The following is a 23,143-nucleotide window of genomic DNA, read 5'->3' as shown; positions in this document are numbered from 1 at the left end:
AGTAGTAAGATTTATTCATTCATTCTTTGTTTTCACATTCATTCGATCAAAACTAATTTTTATAATCAAAGCGGAACTACTTCATTAGAAAAGTATGTATTTTTCACTTTGCTCCATCAAAAGAAAAAGTGTTGTGAAAAAAGTTTTCCACTTTTTTAAGGTAGAAATTTTCTGCTAAAAATGAAAAAAAATCAACGTTTTAATGCGAATTCCATTACAAAATACATTGTTCTTTATGTGCTGTAATTTTCAAAGAAATTTCCAATTCACTTATTTTAAGAAAGGCAAGTTATCCTATTTTACTCGACCTCACATTCCTCTACTAAGAATTTTACTTTTCTGAAAACGATCCTATATAGTAGATTATAGCGTGCTTAGTTATAGCATATTCGTTTATAAACTTGGATCAATCTATTATCTATTATACGTAATGAAAAATAATGAGAAATTAATTGGAAAATGCATCTGTGAGATATAACTGGGTGATATTTTAAGCTATTATTTAAAAATTATAACATTGATAAAATATAAAATTCCATAAAAAATTAGAGGATATAGGCTATTTTTCGAAAAGAAAACTGAAGAAATGCGTCTTACACCGATCTCTTATCCACTGATACAGCACTAGATATCGCTTCAACAAAGGAGTATATTCTGTAGTAAAAATAGTTTTCATCAAGGAGATGCGTGTAAAGACTTTCACTCTTAATTTAAAAGTTAAATAACGTACTAGCAAAAAGATCTTTTACGAGCTTGCTGAGTTGTAAGGGGCCATTCATTAATTACGTAAGGGTCCCGAGGGGGAGGGGAGGGGTTGGAAAAATCTCGACATATCCTTACTGGGTGGACGGGGGTCAAGCCCATTCTTACGTAAGATTTTCCCAAGTCGATATTTAAAAATTAGAAATCGTGCGGTCAATTGTTTTGGCAGGAATTATATTTCATTTGCGTCTGGAAGGTGTAAAACGAACGTATTAGGATGATCTGTTTTCTACCTGTTTTACAAAGAATAAATAGTTTAAAATATAATAAAATAATCGCATTATGGGGGGGGGGGGGTATGGCATGTTTTATTTTAGTTTAGATGGATCTGAATTGATCTCGTTTTAACTGTGTTAATTTATTTCCTTTTTTCCTTTGAAATTAATTGAAAACTAGTCGCTTATTATTTTATTTATGCTGTTGGTTTCTAGATTGTTTTAACTGATTTATGTTTAAGATTATTTAAAAATTTGCTAATAACTATTGATAAATGGTACTCTAAAGACTAGATATTTATCTAATAATATAATTGTAATATGTAGTTGACAGCAATAAAGTAATATAACTTATCCTTTGAAAAATAAAAATCTTTTGATTTACGTCAAACTGGGAGTTTTAGTGTCACTGATTCTTTAGTAACAACAACAACAACATTTAATTATTTTAAAAAAATAAATCTTACGTAAGAATAGGGGGGAGGGGTCTGAAAAATCTTACGTACCCTTATTTGGGGGGAGGAGGGGTAAAAAAATGCCAAAATCATACTAAGTAGTAATTTATGAATGGCCCCTAAGACAATAGTATTTCAGCGAAGTCGTAACTGTAGTTCTTTCTGGTTGGGGTTAGTTAAAGGATTTTTTACGTGTGATTTATTCTTGCATAAATATTTACCATTTTAACTTTTTTTTAACAGTGGGAGAGAATGCTATGCGCAGCCTAATTAAAACAGGAATAGTAAAATAATAAAAACTTTCCTTGAAGGCAATAGTCTAGTTTCTCGAAACATTGCTTCTACTTTCGCCATTTTGTTTCTCTTTTTTTTTTTGCAGCAGAACCTGCACCATGAAAAATGAATTGCAAGTCTTAAACAGAATAATGAGACCTAAGATTCTTCCTTAACGAGAAACGGATTGAAAAATAAATCATAAAAAAAAAAACATCATTCGCAAGGGAATAATGATCACTTTTTCCAACAATGGCGCCCCAGTTATTCCATTTAAAAGAATCTTCTAATCTAGCATCTCCTTCGATAACTAAAAACAATTCACTGAGCTCTTTTTTAAACAGGTGTTTTAAGCAGACTGTGACGATTGCTTTATGTGTGTTAGCAGGAGAACAGAATTTGCAAAAACTTTTTTTTTCGCTATAAACTAATGTTCGTTCTCATTCCGTAGCTTATTAAGATGGGGTGATCGTTATGAAGATATGGTGGTATCATTAAACAGAAGTTGTTTAGAGTAGGAAAAGCATCGATACACTTATTTATTTGAGTTTTTTTTTCTGTTTTTTTGTGAATGTTTACGAACAGAAGACTTTTCGTGCGTCCAGCATTGCAATCTATTTCTCTGCAATGGGATGAAAAGGCGTGCTCATCTTTTTTCTCTCTCTTGATGATACCGATCTTTTCAAAAGAAATGTAACAATTGTAGGAATCTGAGTAAATATTGGTAATAATTGATATTGTGCTGTATTTCTTTCGTTTTATTTGGTAAGGAAAGAGTTAAATAAAAAATCTTGCAAAAAAGAGAGATAAAGGGTGGGGGGGGGGGGGGGAGAGAAATTGAACTGTTCTCATTCCAGACATTATTTTCATTGTACCTTCGCTGCTTGAAAATATTTCCTCATAGCTGAAATACACAGGTCGTTTTCAACTTGCAGTCGACAACCATGTCTTATTCATTAAAAAGTATTTAAAACTTGTATACCTAACTATTTGGTCTTCTGTATCTTTTTTTCAAAACAAAAAAAATGTAAAGGCTGCTCATGGAGAATAAACATATGAAATTTTATGTAATTCGTATCTTTTTAACTCGTCTTTTAAAAATAATTTCATTTTATCTAATACTTCGTTTGTTTTATGATTTTTTTATTTACATTTCTAAATAAAATTTCAGGAGGAAATCAATTTCTTACGAAAGTTTGTGTTTCAATGTGCCAATAATTGTCATCAAAAAATCAATCCAAAAATTTTGTTTTCAACAGGCATCTTTTTTGTCATTTACGATCCTAAAAAAAGTTAAACATTTCTTCTTTATTCCTGATATAATCCACTACACTTATTATGCTCTAGAGTCACATTGTTTTCAGAGTTTTTCTTTCAATGAATCGTTTCAATCGATACAAGGACTTGGTCGATTTATTCAGGGGGGGAAAACGAAAAATTAGGACAAGTGAACTAAAATGTGTATTTAATCAGCATCTGTGTGATAAAAATATCACTTTTTTTTAAATTATTAAAATTTTTTCATACCGAACTGTTTAAGCATAATTTAATAAAATTGTGGATAAATTAACATTATAATGAATAGTGATTTATGATAAATAGTGATTTATAATAAATAGGTTTTTTACTATTGATAAGTAAAATTTCTGAAATTAATCGAGTAAACCACCGAGTAAAATGCGAAAAGCAATAAAATTAAATATGATAGGCATAAAATGTTCGGATTTTTTTCTGTTAAAGTAGTTTTTTAATTATTTACTATTTACGTTACGAAATTATTTTTTTGCTTTCTACTTTCATCACACTGTCACAGTAGAAGATTCCCATAACAATGGATTGTTTTTCATATTTCTTTCAGGGAAAATAACTTAAAAAAAAATATTTTGCAATTAAAACCACCATCCACTATCATTCTCTTTTTGTGTCACGTATGGAAAACGTTATACCAAGTGGGAATTTTTTTTTATGTGGAAATTTTTGGTTCCATAAGGTCTTATTTTTATAAGCGGGGTATTCGCAGCTGACCACACTTCCCGTTTTGAATAACATTCCATTTTCAGGTAAACTGTCTCGTTGTCCCAGCAGATGCTGAAACGTCTTCAGAGCAGGAATTAGTAAATGGAGCGAGCAAATCCAATCATTGGCTTAGTAAAAGTTGACCCATAGACCCCAAGTCACGTGACTCAACAACGATGAATGGTTGGCACGTCTTGCGTGAAACAAGCGAAAGAAACCTGCTTTATTCCAATGCTTTGCTTTTAAATCTATCACGTGACTTGGTGTCTTGGCTTCACGAGCGAAAGTCTTCCCTCCCTCCATTTTATCTCTTCTCAATGGAAACGTCCCGTTCTCTGAAGTGACAGAACTGAACAGTGAATGTTTCAACTGAAGCTCGTTTGTAAAGTAGTTTAAGTATTTTCAAGTCAATTTAGTTATGTCATGCATGCGTTTTGTCTTATGTTTCCCCGGCCGTAATGCACCCGTTGAAATGGTGTTCTAGCTTTTTAATATAATTTGATTAACTAAAGAGAAAGAACACAGTCGCAGACTGGAGTTCTCAAAGCAATTTTTATTGAAAAAAAGGGCTACGAAATATTGCCAAAAATTTCATTTTTAGGTAAAACAACACTAAATGTGCTCTAGCAATTTTGTGCACTAAAAATACAATTCTACATAAAGTATTCTTTTTAAAGCTTTCATATCTGTTTTTGTCTGTTATAAAATGTTTTTGAAAAAAAAAAAAAAAAATCTTTTTTTTCTTTTAATACACATGCTGTTCCCTTAAATTGTTAAATGTCCCGTTTTGGAAGGAAAAACAAGTGGTTCCTTTGGTATTCGGCTATTAGTTTCTAGTTTAAAAAAGGCTGGCAGTATTTGAAAAAAAATAATAATAAATGAATAAAAACATTCTAATGCTTTTCGAAATTATTTAGAGCGAAACCTTGTTGACAGATTTTCAGAAATCATTCTGTAAACTATGCCTGCTATACGAAGATCGCTCTTGGTCACGCCGCGCCGTATTTAGAAGCGTCCATTCTCATGAAGGTGCAATACGCAGAGGAAAATTGAAGAACGGAGTGGCGAAAGTCGGGTTGAAATAAATAAATCAAAATTTGTAAGTTTTACTTTTTCGTGCAGTGCTGCAACTTAAATGTTTCAGTTATAAATAATCACATAACCATTATTTTTAGAGTAAATTTTTACTATCAACTCATTAATCATCAAAACTGCTTACGTTATTCTTTAAAGTTCGCAGCTCTAAAGCATGAATACGCCCCTTGCGGTGATTTAAGAAATTAACCAAAGAGGTAAAACATTTCAATTTGGTGCGGACAAGGCACATGGCTCATTGGGCAGGTCATATCTTGCATTAGTGGTTCGGTCTTAGTTTTACCTTTTTCAGCCACCATTGATAAGAGACTGCAGCGCCTCCTATAGTTTGCTTGAATTGCGATAGTAAGAAACGCTAACAAATTTCAACCAGCAAACGATAAATTGAAAATTAAGTTCTCTCACTCAAGATACTACTAATTAAATTGAAATAAATTATCTTTATTATTAAAAATAAAGCTGAAAGTCGCTCTGTCTAGATGTCTCTGTCTGGATCTCTGTGACGCGGATAGAGCGTAGACCATTCGGCCGATTTTCATGAAATTTGGCACAAAGTTAGTTTGTCGCGTGGAGGTGTGATAACCTCGAAGCGATTTCTCAAAAATTCGATTTTGTTCTCTTTCTATTCCAATTTTAAGAACATTTTCCCGAGCAAAATTATCATAAGATGGACGAGTAAACTACCAAGTTATCATAACGTGGAACCGTAACATGTTCAAGCCAATTGGCGAGAAATTCACCATCCATTATTTGTAAATATACAGGCGAACCAAAAGACCTTTTAATTTTTCTACTACGGGCAAAGCCGTGCGGGTATCACTAGTAATTTAATAAAATAAATGTAATCGGCGGTAAATTTCGAATTCACGACACTGTCATGCCCTTTCTGGTGGTACATTTGTTGACAACGTGTTTTTCTCTCTACTATCTTTGATTGCTTTAAGAATCTTTCTGATATAAAACCTCACCAAAATGCCGAAAAACGATTCAATATAGTAAGCGTTCTTTTCTTTTCTTTTTTTTTTTCCAGAATAAAAGAAATATTTCTTATGATTTAATCAGACAAAAGTAGAATTTTCTCTTTTACAAAACTTGCCAAAAAATCATTTACATCACCAAATGGTCACTAAACTCGTAAACATGGCTCTTATTGGCTTCCTTGTCTACTTACTCATTTTAAGTAATGGACTCGTTTTTGAGATTGGCAGATGCCAATTCTTCTACGGTCGGATGATATTGAATGATGATGAATTTCTCTCTTTTATATTTTATCAAGAAATAAATGAAAAAAAAATGAAAACAGGAGAAAAATGAAAAGAAAAGAAAAAAAAGAAACAGCGCTTATTAGAAAGTTTAGCTTATGCAATTAACTAGTTGATTCTCAAGTCAAAACTATGAAACTGACAAAAAGAGCATATGTATTCTTTCTACGAAGAAACTTGGTTTAATCATGCCCGTCTAGACATCACACAGACGCCTTAGTGTAATAATTTTAAGTATAGTAATAGTGGTTTCATCAGATATCGTTACTCTTATTTTCGAAACGCGTTCTTCAGAGTTTCAATAACTGCGTGAAGACTAACTGACACTTAAAAGTGAACAATCAGAGGTGGATTAATTAAAAGAAAAGTTAAACATGAAATGTTTTTCAAACTCTTATATTCTTTAATAATTGTTTTTATGTTTGTTTAGGTTTTTGATATTATTGTTATTACAACTTATTTATGACGAAATCGCAAACATTTAATAGCTGAATTGTAAATGGAAAACAGATTGTAAAATTTACAAACCAGAATTGTGCGAAAGAAATAGTTGCAAAATACATAAGAGAAAAAAAATTACATAGAAATGCATTTTAATAATGAAATATGTTTTTAAAATCTTATCCCGTCATTCCAATTTTCGTAATTTATGTTTTCAAGTTTTGAGTTAAAAAATATTAAATCATTGATGAAATGGAGGTATTGAATTTTCATTATTTTACATCTTCAATATCTTTAATGTTGGTTTTATGAGCGTATCTCTTAAGAATATTTTTGCATCTTTAACATTTTTTGGAAAATTATTAGCGATGGTATTAAAAATGATCTCTAAGTCATCTCGATTTCGTTTCACTTTTTGGTTCTAGAATTTTTTTTTTGATAACTTCAATATATGTATAATTTTTAAAAGCGCTATTTAAACTAGTTATGAACATTATTATTATTTACAAGAACATTATTGTTATCTACAACGTTAAAATGACATCTGTACTACTCTTAATTTTCATGCTACTCCACTTTTAGCTTTCCATCCTGAGTTTGACTGCATTTATTTCTGGCTACATCGAATTCCGGGTTCTTTCTTTTTCTTTTCTTTTTTTTTTTTATTTATTTTTATTTATTTATTTTATTTTATTTTTTTTTTTTACAGAAGATGAACAGATAATTTATATGAATAGCAGATTCTTTAAATTCGAAAAGTTCGTTCACTACTCCGCCATCATTTAAATTATAGTTTAGACTTTAGAGCAAGAGGGCAAGAGACACTACAGCATAGTTTCCCAACTGGTAGTTCGCGAACCCCTGGGGGTTCGCGAGAGGTATTAAGGGGATTCGCGAAAATAATACTGTTATGACGGAATTTTACTTCAAGTGTTTTTTGTTCATTCATTCGTTACTTGTCAGGTGTGGGTTATTAATCATTTTACCGTTTTCATCGAGCATTATAAAATTGAAGCCTATGCTGAATAAGTTCAACTTTTGAACACAATGTATTCAGGTGAAGATGAAATCATATGAATACTTTGGTTTTCACAGAAGAATTAAGTTAAACTTGATGGAAACTTTGCTTGGAGCATTTGCGAGCGCCTGCTGTACCATTTAAAAGCTACAGAGAGCTATAGCTCTTCTTGTAGAAGTAAAATGTACTCTTCTTGTAAATGCGTAGAAGTACAATCTCGCTGCTGTTTGCTGCAATATTTTCCACCGTATTTAGGGTACAATTTCCTTCAAGCTTTTCTTGTTGAAAAAAGAGAATGAACGGTTGGAAACTGAAAAATACATCAAGAAGTGTGAAAAAAAAGTTTTACTTAGGAAAAATTGTCTGGGTGAAGCTTGCTAAAATTTAAAAATAAACTGGTTGATGCTTGCTGGAAAATTTAAAGGAATCAAACCATACAGCTTAAATGCTGAACCTAAAGTAAGACTAACTGTCAGACATTTGAGTCAAACTTCGAGGTCTTTTTCTACAACTGTCCCACTGAGAGTTATTTAAGATAAGATTATTAAGTTGAGAGTTATTTATTTCAAAGTGTTAAAGTTCAGCAAAGAATAATCACTGAGTTTGTTCTTTGTTGAATTTGTTTTGCATTTATTTTCCAGTTGTGATTTTAATTTGATGAAATGTTTGTGCTTCTACAGTATATTTTGCTGTTATGCTTTTCCTGCTATGTTTGAGTAATACCAAACCAAAACACTTCTCCCAAATTTTACTGTGTGCTTCTCTTTCTCTCTTTTTTCTTTTGCTTCTTAGTTTTTACTGTACGAGGGTTCGCCAACTTCTTTCGCATTTTACAAGGGGTTCGCAAGGGAAAAAAAGGTTGGGAACCGCTTCACTAGAGGATCAATTGTATCTGTAGTTGCTGTATCAGTTTTTAGATATCAGGGATCTCTAGTCGTTATTGCTTTTAATTCTCAATACTTAACTGATGTTTGTTAAGTATATCTAGTGAAAGTGGAGGAACAAAGTCAAAACTCACCTTGGTACGTTGCCCAACAACAAGTGTCAATTTAGGCTTAATAGTGGTATTAGGAACCATCTCCCCTTTAGCGGGAAAAGCTTTATTGTTGGTCATTTTTCATGAGATAGAGTTTTCTATAATTCAGGATAGACGAGTAAGAAAAATAACTTGTCACTTCGACAGCTCAGGCCAGAATGTAAATACCGTGTTTAACAAATTTGTATTAAAAAAAAAAAACAACAACAACAAATTATGGCAAATTACTTGCACTATTAATGATAAATGCGAGAAGTTTGTTATAGGAATGATGAATTTAATTTATATTTGACGCTTCATTTTGGTAACTCACCATTGCTTGTACACATGTTCAACTCACATCACAAAGGTGTTTTAATATTTTATTTAATCTTTATATTTTGTTGATTAAAACAGTTATACTGGTAAATGATAGAATCCACAACTACGTTAGAAATTGTTTGAATTTTGTTCGTTAAACTTCTATGTTCGTTGATAGAAACGATTGTTAGCATTAAAAATTTAATTACAAAGCAGTAATAAAGTACTGAATAGACTTTAATTTTCTCAAACACTTATGACTGTATTTCCTTTCAAGAAAGTCCACCATATAGTTCGTTCGTAGATGTTAAAAAAAATCGTATGCAGTGGCTCCCAAAAGTGTTCGTACACCTACGACTTTCAATGAAATAGGCCCCTATCCATTGGTTAGTATTAATATTTCGGAATAGGTATTTAATTATAAGATCTATGATCTATGTTTTAACAAAACAACATGAAAGATTTTAATAACATATTAATTTTTTTTTTTTAAATCAAAAACCAGTGCCAGAAATTTTATCTCACAAAAGTTTTCGTACACTTCACTTTAGAAAATGTCTATATATTATTGAATAATTTAACTTTTTTAAGTTATTATTTAGTAGAATATCATTCACAACATCCACAACAACATTTGTACGTCTGCGAATAGATTAAAATATTTTTCTTTTTTTCTGTTTTTGTGCAATTTCTGAGTAAGTATTTAACCACACTTCGAGTCATACTGTTTCTAGCTCTCTTTTCGTTTCAAAGCCGTATACCATATTTTTGTAATCTAGCCTCTAGATATCTCTGAATATGTTACATTAAGCTTAAATCTGGCGATTGAGGAGATATTTCTAAGCTTAAGGACAATTTTTGAGGCACCAGACGCAAACGATGAAAACGGTGTGCTTCTTATCGTTATCTTGACAATAATATTAAAAAAAAAATTGCTTCCGATAACCAAATTTTGGCTAATAGTTTAAAATTGTTTTTTTTATATTATTTAAATGAACAGCGTGATTCATTATTTCATCAAAAAATTCTAAACTACCAAGTCCTAATGGTGATATGTACCCTCAGACAAGAACACCTTCACAGTCCTGATTAACTGATCCAAATAAGTTCTTAAGATAAAATTTCTCATTTTTTCTTATGTTTACAATTATACAACAATTTAACCAAAAATGTTAAATTTGTTTTCGTGTGTAAGTAAGACGTTATTCCAAAACGTTTTGAGCTTATTTCTCACTGATTTTGCGACGAAAAGCGAAAGCGTTCTGTTTTTCGCACGAACAGGAAAATTTCTGCGGGAGGAGGTCCAGCTAATCAGAGAACTTGGAGAACAATTTTAGGTGAAAATTAAACGTAAAATGTTTCATTAAATTCTGTAGAAACTTTTGCAGCACTAAAATGTGTATTTTTCATAATTTTTTTTAACTGTAAATCTCGGTTCACGCTTTATTAACTATGCCGGTTGACATTTTCTTACCTTGTTTTCGATCCGATTACTTTGTTTAAAGAATTTTATCAATCTCTTCACCATAGAATGGTATACATTAATTTAGAGACATTTCAAGCCATTTACCGCTACTGTGAGGGGGAAAAAAATCAAATTTCGAATGGTTTGCTGTTTTTTACGAATAACAGCTATTTTAAAATAATAAGCAGAGTATTAGGGAATAAATAAACAAAAATTTAAAGCCAAATGACTTTACAGTGTCAACACAATGCAAAAATAATAATTAAAAAAAAACGGCATGTGATAGTTTAAAACCATGAATTTGTACGAAAATATTTCGGTGTTCGATGACTTTTATGGCGTATTTTTTCTGTCTCTTCGTTTTTTGAAAAATTTCAAAAATAAAAACAGGCAACGTTTTGAAAAAATCTACTGGGTTTTATTAAAAATAGCATAAAGGAATGATGTGAAAAAAAAAAAAAAAATTAGACTTCATATTCGAATTCAGTTTCGCGATATTTTGATTTTACTACGAAATTTCAAGGTGTAACAACACTTTTGGGCGCCACTGTATATAATAATTTTTCGCTAATGTCACTTAGAAAAATGTTATAGTTGGCGGGGTTTTGAAATCAAATTCGTTATTTTCGTAGTCCTCAGAACCGTGGGCAGCTGCAAAAACGAACGTCCGTCGTGACATCACAACCGGCAGATGCTCCTTCGTTACATGTACACCGACCTAAAACGTCGCATGCATCTTAACGTTTCACTTTTGGCGAAATTACGCAAAAGAGATTAAGTGCACAGTGATTTTTTTTTTTTAAACAAAGCATTTTCTTTCCTCACACATCAATTTAACTATGGAAGATTAATAAATGTTTGTGTTTATTGAAGGAAACATAAACTCTTAGAAAAATATGGTGCATTCGATCAGCCACCTTATTTGTAGGAACATCTTGAAAATGTGTATAAACCTTTCAACTTTCACATTCAAAATCAGTTAAGTTTAATCGAAGGCAATTAAGTTCTTTAAAATACATTAATTTGCATTTAACTTTCATAATAATTTTGCACTAATTTTCATTCTTCAGTTAACAAAGTAATAATCAATCAAATAAATTTTCTAAATTTGTTCCAGAATAACTCTGTTTGAAAATCAAACACTAGATACAACGCCTAATCCCCCCCTTGCTCCTGAAACTGCTTTTTAGGTGCCAATTAAGTTAAAAATGGCAACAACAGCGAGAAATTACCAGCGAAAACTTATATCAATTCATAAGCTATTAAAAAACTTTAAACCGGTGCCACACAAATTTTTTCATTGAAATAATTCTCAAATCTTCAGAATGAAGCTGCAGTTGGCCACGTTGCTTATTTCATACATTAAGTTAGGGAAGTTCAAAACTACTATACACGTTCTTATAAAAGTATGAACTTATTGAAAATTTTCTCTAGTGATGAACTTTACGAGCATAAAAATACTAAAAGTGTTACAAGTTTTGTGGATAACGTATTAGTGAATTCATGCGTAAATTTGAGGAAAATCTGAACGAAAAAAATCTATCGAATTTCGGATAATCGCTTCGAGGTGATCTGAACTATTTCCTCCAAAACTGTTTCTCAACCTTTTTTATACCATGGACCAGTAAAATTTGAGTTAAATAAGTAGTGTATAAGTTACTATCATTTATTTGCAGCAATATTCATAGACAAAAACAGTTATTTTACTTGTTATCTTTGATTCAAACTTTTGAAAAATCGCAAAAAGTTACAAAACCTAAAAAAGAAAGTTCCAAAATATAAATTTCAATTTTTTAAAAGTTAGGGCGTCACAAGTGGAAAATGAAAGCACACTCTAATCTTCAAAGGCAAAATTGTGGATTTTAGGTTCTAAAATTACGGTATAAACGAAAAATCTATTTGAAATTTTATTATTTTCATTGATGATCAGAAAATTTGCTGAAACTTGGATTTGGAAAAAATCTGAAGACCCGTCAAAGTTTTCCGCGGACCGAAGTTGGACCATCAGTTGAAAAGTCCTGCTCTAAAAGTATATTTCCGCTATGTTCTAAAGCGGTCGGCAACCCGTCGATCGCGATCGACCGGTCGATCTCATGCCCATTTTCAGTCGATCGTACCAACATTCTGAATCTTCTTTTTTATAATCAGAGTACCGTTAATAAACAATTTTTCTAGAAAAAATTAGACTAAATTTCTAAGTAAAAAGTATTTTGAAATTTATTAAAAACTTTATGATCGCTTGAAAGTGCACAAGTTTAATATTAAAATAAAATTATTTTTGCCTTTTGCTCTTGAAAAAATAGTCCACAAAAGTTATTCCGTACTTACTGATATACCTTGATATGGATACAAAATTAGAAATTACTACGTTTACTTTCTCGTTTACTTTCTCAAAATTGCAGACAAGTGTTTCGGCGTTACAGGGAACGCCTTTTTCCATGCAGAAAAAGTGAACTTGTGGATGACAAGATATCCGACAAAAGCATTTCGTTTTTTATCGGACATAAAGGGTTACCTCCTTTAAATGAAAATTAATCCTAAGGTTAACAGACTATCACTTCACGGAAAAAGCTAAAACAATATTTTAGAGTAAAAAAAGTTGTGAACCTAATGTCAAGATGAAAAAAAATGAATCGGACGAATCAATTGAAATCAGACGTTGTCTTAGCTTAACTGTGTATGCAACACAACTGCGTAAGCTATCCCGTATGCACAGTCCCCCCCCCCCTCCTTTCATATTGATCTTGATGTTCGACAAACACAGATAGTAGATCGCCAGTTAATTTAGGTAGCCGATCGCTGTTCTAAGGAATTTAGAAGTTTGATCTTAAATATTCCGTTTTCCTTAATGCGCTTCTCTTGATTTGCTTCTTTGGAAAAGGGTTAAACTTGAAAAATCCCTTCAAATAATTTTTTATATTTTATTGTAGAGTTAAGATTGTTTTTGGAAAGAGATCTGCGTTGGTAATCCCAGGGTTTCCGAAAGGCCACCAAATCTAGAGTTAAATAAATAGTTTTAAAATGCCATTTAATAGAAATTAATTTTTTATCCATTTCGGTAATCCGATTGAGATCCATTGGAATGAATTCGACTTCACTTGGTGGAAAAGGTCTCTCTGCGGGTGAAAACATTCTAAAACCCTTTCGAACGAAGATCGATCATTCATTCGATTATCTCTCGATTAACGGCGGGCTGCCACATAAATTTTAATCACTGCAAAGATTCCGAACCGCGGTTTATTTGGTTGAAAAGAGCGAAATCGCTAGTTTATAGAAGGTCGCCATAATTACTTCTGCATTCATGCTGAGCTGATTTTCCATAAACTGTTGCCGGAAGACTGTTGCGTCGGCTTCCTTCACGGCCATTTTTTTTTTTTTTTCTTCAGAGCACAAATCTGCCGAGATGTTTTTCTAAAGCAGGGAATATTTACCGTCCGAACTCTTTTGTTCTCTTCTTTTAACTAAGGCCGGGGGCAGGAACGTAGTTTTGTTTCGAAAGCGCGGCTTTGGTATTGCGCTGACCTGCAAAAGAACGAACAATTGAATGTTTTCGGTATGAAAATAATCCCTACGTTTTAGGAGGATGGTATCTACTTTTAAGTTGGATGAAATGCAGTGAGAAAAATTAGTGAGCGAATTGACGGAATTGTTATTTTAGCCTTTAGCACGTGGGATTTTATGCCCACGCGACGTGCATGCCTTAGTGCCTTCCTAAAAAAGAACATAAAAATCTTACAACTACAGTCGAGCCCGCTTATTAGAATATCGGTTAAAAGAATATCCCGTTTAATGTAATACATTTTCAATGTACCAAACAAATGTAATGTGTTATTTTTACCCCGATTAATGGAATATTCCGCTTATTAGAATATTATTTTGTGGTAAAATGGATATTCCATTAAGCGGGTTCGACTGTATTTAAAAAAAATACATTAGCATCTCAATGTGGAGCTAGGCCAAAGAGTTGAGTATTCCAACGGGTATCGTTATTATGATTTTACGACTATCACGACCTCCCAAAACGGCTAAATTTTAAACCAAAATGTCAAAAGTGTATATTCTAATTTTAAATGTTCATATAAATTTCTTGGAGGAAATTCATATTTGATAGATTTTCTTTTTATTAAATTTCTACGAATCATTCAAAAAAATATTTATGAATAAATTTAAAAAGAAATACGACCTATCACATTTCCTTTTATACATGGTGTTCCGTTTTAACCTGCAAGACCTTTATTTTGGCAATTGTTAGTCCTAGGTGTATACTTCCAATTGCAAAAATGTTCAAAATCAGATGCAGAGTTAAGATAGCGAAAGTTTGAAGCAAAAATAAAAATAAGTCCAAAAAATACAAAATTTAACTTTTTATACGGGCCCTAGGTCTTCTAACTCATATTTAGAGAAATAATCTCCATTGAAAACTATTACTTGCACAACAAACTAGCAGTTTGTTCTACAAAAATTCGAGGAGATATTCCATGTTAAAGTTTTAAGGGACAGTACAGATTATAAACTTATGGAACTTATCGCCCTTTCAGAAGAATGACAGGTCGTCAAAGTAAGAAAAACAATTTATGTTTTTCATTGCTATTCAAAAATAAATGTTTTTGTAATGCCATGATAAGCAAAAACGCACTATAAAATCTCGAACATTTTGAAAAACCACTCTATGCACACATATAATGTTAAACACTTGTTAACCGCTATATTCCCCCCCCCCCCCCCAAAAAAGTGTCATTGACAATTGTGAAAAGTGGTGCAAGTCACAAAACGCTACGTTTCATATCTCGGTGAATATTGGTCGCCCTAATTTCAAACTTTTTATGTTGGAAATATTTTTCAATGGAGATTATTTCCCTAAACATGAGTTAGGGGACCTGGGGCCCGTATAAAAAGTTAAATTTTGTATTTTTTGACTTATTTTTATTTTTACTTCAAACTTTCAACATCTTAACTCTGCATCTGATTTTGAACATTTTTGCAATTGAAAGTATACATCTAGGATTAACGGTTGCGGAAATAAAGGTCTTGCAGGTTAAAACGGAATAACTTGTATAATTGCAGAAGATACGCATTGCATAAATAATAAGCTTTAAGATAAGTTAACAGAATTCTAAACGTAAAGTTGATATGGTAGTAACAAGGGGTGGAATTCAGTCTTGAAGTAAGATTGGAGTTAAAACGAAGCATGAAATTGATAAATAATGAAAGTTACAATCGGGATTATTTTAAAAATTAACCAGGGAAGTGAGTGCAATTGGCGTGTGAATATACAGGGTGGTTATAATTTAAGTTACCCTGTTTAGACCCCTCTACTGACCGTTCTACGCATCGGATTTCGATGAAACTTGAAATATAGATTATATAGACCATGGGGAGTAGGATTATGCAATAAAAAAAAAAAAATTAGTTCAAAAATCTACCACCAGGGTAGAAAAGGGAGTGTGAATCAAATAAGACGGAAACTGTGTCCCAAAATCGATTTTGTTTACAGAATTTGTTCAATGTGCATTCCATCTGCATCAATCACATGTTCAAAACGTGTTATAGCGTGAGCCACAGTTGCACGAAGGGCTTCCCTATCAATAGCATGAACATGGCGCCTTATGCTGTCCTTTAATTCAGGCACAGTCCGTATGCTTCCACCATAGATCTTTCAGGAAGCCCCGCAACCAGAAGTCACACGGATTTAGGTTCGGCGATCGCGGAGGTCAAGCTGTAGGAGACTGCCTAGAAATTGTCCTGTCATCACCGAAATGCATACGAAGCAGTGCCTTTACTGGACGAGCAATGTGAGGAGTGCACCATCTTGCATAAACACAGTTGAGTTCAAACACGTTCGTTGCTGCAAAGCGGGAATGACTTGCTGCTCAAGAAGCGCTCAATATCAGGGACCTGTGACGGACCACATTTTAGGACCTTGGGGCGGGGTCTCTTCGAAGAAATAGGGACCGAGGATGAAATCACCGGTGAAACCACACTATATGGTAATGTAATCGTGATGCAGTGACTGTTTATACACAACATTGTTGTTGTCAGATGTTTTACGTGTGTAGAGCGCCCCCTATCGTCGATTTTTGAACTATTTTTTTTATTGCATAATCCTGCTCCCCATGGTCTATATAATGTATATTCCAAGTTTCATCGAAATCCGATGCGTAGAACGGTCACTAGAGGGGTCTTAACAGGGTAACTTTAATTATAACCACCCTGTATAATAAACAGTTAATCAGAATAACGTAGGAAACTAGTGATAGGGCTTAAAGGAATCAAACTATACTTCTTAGATTTTTTTTAATGATTTTTTTTGTCCTTAGATTTTATTAAAAGTTAAAAACACATTTCAAACCTGCAGGCAATTTCTTAAGAATGTAGTGCAGAAATAGAGCTATGATGAGAAGATCTAACTTTTATATAATCTAAATCTGCATTAATTTACATTGCCGGCAAAAAAAAAAAAAAAAAAAAAAAACTTTACATTTGGTTGGCAATTAAAAACTTGACATACAAACTTCTTGTCGTGATTTTACTTGGCATGCTCTCTAGTGATTTGGTTGGATACCGAATATTCGGCCGCAACCTGGGTCAAACATTTGGTATTCGGCTGAATCACTAAAGAGCATGCCAAGTAAAATCACGACAAGAAGTTTGTGTGGGAAGTTTTTAATTGCCAATCAAATGCGAAGACTTTTTTGCCGGTACTTTAGGGGAGAGTGTTGTACCTTGGGACACTTTTCATACTTAAATTTTTAACGTCAAGTATTTGAATCAAATTTAAAATATGAATGTCACATTCAAATACCCCAGCATACTTCTATGCAATATATTTTTTGACCAATCACGATTGCTTATTGCTTTCATTTGACTGTTTTTGGCGTGCTATCCTTTTATTTTCCCACCGCCATCCTCCGCACCATCACCGTCGAACGGCTCCTCACGATGCTGCTCCTATAGCTAAAGTCGTCTCCAGGTTGCATCCATGTCCTACACACAGGCGCCTAAATACACAACTACACACACACACACGCGCACACATACACACACACATACACAAACACATACACACAAACACAAACGTATACACACAAACACAAACGTATACACACACACAAACACATATACACGCGCATACATACAGACACCTACACATACATACAACTACCCACACATTCATGCCTGCACACAGACACAAACACATATGACTACACACACATACACATACCCCGCCCCCACGCACACAAACACTCATACACACAACTACCAACACTCATGCCTGCACACAAACATACATGCCCACATACACATACCCTCTACACACAAACACACATACCCCCTCCCCACACACAAACACACACGCCTACATAGACACTCACACTCGTGATTGCGAAAAACATAATTTGAATTCAAGATGACAAAATTCAAATTAATTATTTTTATTTTAATTCAGACAGTTTGAAAATAAAATACTGCCAGCCATTTAAAGTAAAAGTTCCAATCTGTCCCAAGGTACAACACCCTATTGTACCTTGGGACACATCCTGTTGTACTATGGTATGGGAGAGTCTTCATAATTCAGGAAACAGCCATGTACTTGAATCAATTTTGCATCAGAGAAAAAAAAAATTTCATGGTAGTGAATTAAATCATGAATAATTAATTATGAATTATAAATAAATAATTATAAATTACCTAACATTAAATGTGTTTAAAAGACTACATAAGATTAGAACATTGTTCCATGTTCCTGAACATATCTTAATTATTAAGAAACAGGCATGATATATTGTACCTTGGATCGTGTCCTAAGGTATAAAATCTTTGACTGTCCTAAAGTACAATCACCACGTAGTTTAAGAGAAACCAAAATGATGGTCAATCTACATGTACTATCATTATTTTCTCATAAGCAAAATATTTAAAGTACTTCTCTTTTATAACAAAATAAAATTCAGCTGATTAAATTTAAAAATACAAAGACAGAAAATAAAATAAAAGATGAAGAAAATATTTACTTTGGAGTCATGAAATTTTCTTTCTCTCACAAATTCGTCAATTTTACTCATTTGATGCTGATTTTTACTATGGCACCATTTAGTGGTGTAGGTTACTATTAGAGATTACAAAAACATGACTACAAAAAATAGATTCTTAGAAATCAGCAGTGTCCCAATTTACAACACTCCCCCTATACTGTAACGTGTGCTTTTCCACTGAACATGTTGGAAAGTGATTAAAAACAGTTGTCATTTTATTATTACGCTAAAAACATTAAGTTATGTTAAAATTAATCCTCCCTTTGTTTCTGGGGGTGGTTTCCTTCAGTCAAAAGTACTACTTTTAGTCATTGAAATTGATAGAATGAGCAAAAAACAATAACATGGACCCAGAAAATACTTTCATTTTCCCAACAGTCTTTTTTTTTTGAATTAATTGTTTTAAACGTCCGATTTTTCAAATAAGGCGTGGTCTTAATGACGTCTTAAATGATGCACTTTTCCGCATCTTTCTACTACGTTTCCACGTTATGATAATCAAGCAGCGAATTAAATATTGCGCTCTACGCTTGCTATCAACCATATCGTTGTGCATGTGAGTAAAGATGCGAATTAAATATTTTGCACTGTGAATGGCATTTCATCATTTGTGATGCTGTGTTACGGCAGAAGCCGTAAACAATGAAAGAGCTCCGATTTAAGTAATTTTTTTAAAAATATTAAACTTAAACAAATTTATCAAAAAAATGGTCAAATCCTATGTTTTTAAGCATGCTCTTTCAGAAAAAAAGTACTTTTAAAATTTTGGAAACGACGCCATTCAAAATGATGTAATGTTAGGAAGGCAGCATGTTATAAACATTTCTCTAAACTAAACGAAAGTATAGGGTTAAACTTCAGAAATATTTTAGTCTTTAGTGGACGGTAACAACAGTTTCATGAGTAGCCAATTTTTTTAACTTGAAAGTAGCAAACTATATTTTTTGTTAATTTGTTGAGATTGATGGTCCTCAATACACTTTTCAAAATGATGCATTATGATTTTAATCAATTACATACTAGCTCATAAAGGTTGAATTTTGATTTTGGTGGAAAAGATTTTAATAATCACTTAATTCTTTTTGTACTCTTTGTGGTCATTACTTTTATTTTTGAATTGATGATTTAACAAATGATTTTTTAAGCTCCATTTAGTCGCCCTGCCGCCGGTGGTGACCAATAATTTTGCCCTTGAAACGCACAGGAGAAAAATTAGAAGAAAAAGGTTGAATATTAATTCTTAAATTTTAAGCAAAACCCGTACTATACACTATTTGCTACGACTGATTTTTTTAAAATAAAAACAAATCAATGCACTGTAACCGTGATAGATGCAGATGTTAATAATTTGAAATAGAAAGACTTGGCTTTCAATTTGTCTACTGTTGGAAATAACGATGTCACAAACAGATTATATACTATACACACTACGTGTGAACGAAAAAATGCTTACTCTCAAAAGAAACGTTAAAAAGATTTAAAATGTGTTTTTAATGAGTCATTGATTAGGTAATATTTTTTAAAAAGAGATTTGAAAATGAAAATCAGATTCACGTCGAAGAAGCGAACTTCTGAATGTCTACGTGACTATACCAGCTTGTATAATTTAACACAAAAAGTGCATGATAATTTTAATTTTAAAATACGTTTTATCAACTCAAATAATATTATTCAAACAATGAACTGGGAGCAAAAGAAATCGAGTGGATAATAAAGAAATTCAAAATAGTTATATTAAAATTGAGCAAAAAGTATGAAAAAAATATCTGTCCTATTTATGAGAATTTATTAACGAGTTACAAAATTCTTCAATAACAGTTGCAACATAAAATAGTCAAATAATGCTCGCTTTAAACTAATTTTAATAGAGTAGAACTCGAACGCAAAACGTCGAACGGTTTTCCTCTTTTTTTACGCTATCCATCTTTTCCCCTTCAAACTTCATCCTTATTGGCTCGAATATGGACGAAGCTGATTGGCTCAGAGTTGTTAGCGCAGTCTGTTGAATATCCTTGCTTCATGGTTGAATGTTGAGAGAACTTGTAACGAAAGTACGTTTGGGAAGACGTTTGTCATTTTGAAGTGTGTTCAAATCGGATTCTTTTTTAACGTGTTTTATGTGTGTTCGTATAAATCACAAAACATTACTTGACTTATTCTGCAAATCTTTCGCTGCCTTAACGGATTTCAATGTTGTGTTCATGTGAAGAAATCTTATAAACATAGCGAACAACAGAAAATTAGTGATTTGTTTTGATTTGGGACTTCATCAGTTTTCTGGAGCAAATGGATTATCACGAGTGATCTTAAGTAATTAATCACCTAAATACTCACCATGAAATTGGAGAATGGAAATATCCCTCATAACGGTCCTAAAATATGTGATACATCAAAGTACCGGTATGTACTGTCATGTTTATTATTAGCAGCTTAATACATTGACGTAATTTCAAGACTTTATTTTATTCTTAATATGCAATTGTGATTTTTCTAAACACAATTTGAAATAGAATATCAAAACCCACGAAAGCTGAGGCCACAAAAATGTGAAGCCATAAATATTTGTAGAGCGGCTTTTAAATGCAGGTGTTCTCACAGTACTCTATTCGGTCTAGGGGGAAGGGGGAGTTAAAAACAATTTGTGTCGTTCCATTTAAATTTTAAAAGACCGTTACGGCGTTATCTAAATGTGTAAGTTTTATTTGTATTTGAGAAAATATCGTATTTTTTCAAAACTGTCCAAACTTGTATAAAACCACTTTGAACATTTGTTTTTAAAGATTTTTCGGTACAATTTTAATACATGCTGTTAAGAAAATGAGTCTTTAGTGTGCATTTTCCTCAAAACATTCAAAAAAGGAATTTCCAGTGTTTCGATGTAATTCGAATATTAAGCCGATTTGGACTTATCTCTCTTTTGATTGACAGGTGATTGCCATCTGTCACATTGTTGATATCCATTAAACATGCTTGTGTTCATATAGTGCGTAAATTTAAGAATTCCCTTATTCTCAAATGCCTGTTGGTACAAATTTTTACATTATTATAAAATGCCCTAAATTTTGAAAATCTAAATATTCACGCTTAAAGGTTAGATACATTTAACTCTGTTAGAAAAGGCATTTAAACGAGAAATTACTTACATATTGAAGACTAAAGCTACCGGCTAAATTAAACGAGGAAGATGAGTAATGGCAATGGCTTGATATTTTTGTTAACGGCACTCTGTGTTGAGGCAAAAAAGATAAAATATTCAAAAATTTGATAAAACGCTTTTTAAAATTGTAAGAAAATCTTAACTTGTTCGTTTCTTCTTCTCATAGAAAGATCGGCTTCTACAAATTTATGCTCAAATTCGTTTATTGGGATCCCCCCCCCCCTAAAAGCGGCGAAAAGATGATACAATTAATTGCACGTTTTATACATTTGCAGGGATTTTTTTAATGCTTATTTTAATCTTTTGCTTCTTTTAATCGGTTTTTCCGAATTTTTTTAACTTTTTTTTTGAACATTTTGCCTCCTCCTTTGTCATAACACTTTACCTTTCCCGCTCTCCTCTCCTTTGTCATATTTCACGCTGTTTTTGATAAACATATTGTTTTAAGAAATGTGTTACATTTATTGTTGCCCCCTCCCTCTTGTATTAAAATAACGATCCCTCGCTCCCTCAAAGTGTGACATTTGTGGACAATCCCTTAGGAGTAGCTGCCTAATTAGGATTGGGGGGGACGGGGGGGGGGGAGGTTACTGGCGTTACCAAGGAAAGTTTCTAATCAGACCGGCACCTTCAATGATCAGGTAATGTTTCTTGCGAAACGTGTAGATAATACACTGTATTGGCGTTTTTTAAACAGAGCTCGTGAATCCACAAGTTTAAAGCGTGAAAAGTAAATTTCAAATTAAAAGTAATTTTATTAAAATTTTAATGTACTTCATGCTGTAGATCAAAGTTCACGGATACACAATATTCTGTTCTCCTTATTTACTTTCTTCAAAGGCAAAAGACAAAAAGAGTAAGGGGAGGTGAGGCACGTTTGTCCGCTTTTTTACTTATTTTCTGTTTTATTAAAAAATTTAATGAGCAGTTTGATTTTCTACAATAAGTTTCACTAAACACTTCTCAACACCACTGATTTTTTTGGAAGTGTTGAATTGATAAACTTTTTTATATTAATTTTTAACGGAACCTCGTAAAGTGGACCAACGTGCCCCACGCGTGTGGTACGTTCTTCTGCCTGGTGGGGCACGTTGAACTCAAACATTTGTTATCATTTTAGAGATTAATTACAGTCCAACTACCTTTTCTCCATAGTGTGTAGAGTGAAAAAATATAAAGTTTAAAGATCAATATAACTTATTAAATTGATTTTAATTGATAAATCATGTCTTCATTTAAAAACAGCAATAAGCATTCACCATTAGTACATAATTATTTTTTAAAAGTCAAAAGAAATCAATTATTGAATATTAATGAGACAATTAATGCAGATTAAAATTAACTAAATATTCGCTAAATGATATCTGGGAATATAAAAGTGCTACTTCTTGAGCTTTGGAAGTAGCACTTTTATTGGACTGGGTTTTGCAAAGATAAGTCATATGTTATTTTTATGCAAAGTTACATCAATATTTATTAAGGGGGAAAAGCCCTTTTTTTCTTCATTGCATTGCATTGCATGAAACAACTCCAAAAAGAAAATAATTCCGTTATACCATATATTTCAAAGAAAATGTAAAATGAAATTGACAGCTTTAAGTTAGCATGTCTTAGT

At 32.4% G+C, this 23,143-nt stretch overlaps 1 protein-coding gene and 1 long non-coding RNA gene across 8 annotated transcripts in view; one reads left to right on the top strand and one right to left on the bottom strand.

The window, feature by feature from the left end:
- Positions 1-23,143, top strand: part of LOC129221970 (cordon-bleu protein-like 1) — a 373,733-nt gene that overhangs the window by 89,088 nt on the left and 261,502 nt on the right. Inside the window, exon 1 of one of the 7 annotated variants that reach the window (XM_054856377.1) lies at positions 20,713-20,771. The exons of the other annotated variants lie outside the window; for them this stretch is intronic. The gene's annotated coding sequence lies outside the window, so the exon portion shown is untranslated. Of the gene's footprint in view, positions 1-20,712; positions 20,772-23,143 lie in introns of those variants that run through there. 7 annotated transcript variants of the gene reach the window in all.
- Positions 1-23,143, bottom strand: part of LOC129221973 (uncharacterized) — a 152,754-nt gene that overhangs the window by 24,884 nt on the left and 104,727 nt on the right. Inside the window, exon 2 of the long non-coding RNA XR_008580557.1 lies at positions 13,630-13,860. This is a non-coding gene — a long non-coding RNA (uncharacterized LOC129221973). The remainder of the gene's footprint in view (positions 1-13,629; positions 13,861-23,143) is intronic.

The sequence above is a fragment of the Uloborus diversus genome, chromosome 5, assembly GCF_026930045.1.
Source record: "Uloborus diversus isolate 005 chromosome 5, Udiv.v.3.1, whole genome shotgun sequence".
Lineage (NCBI taxonomy): Eukaryota > Metazoa > Arthropoda > Arachnida > Araneae > Uloboridae > Uloborus > Uloborus diversus.
Note: the sequence above shows the minus strand (reverse complement) of the source record. Positions and strands in the feature narration are given on the sequence as shown.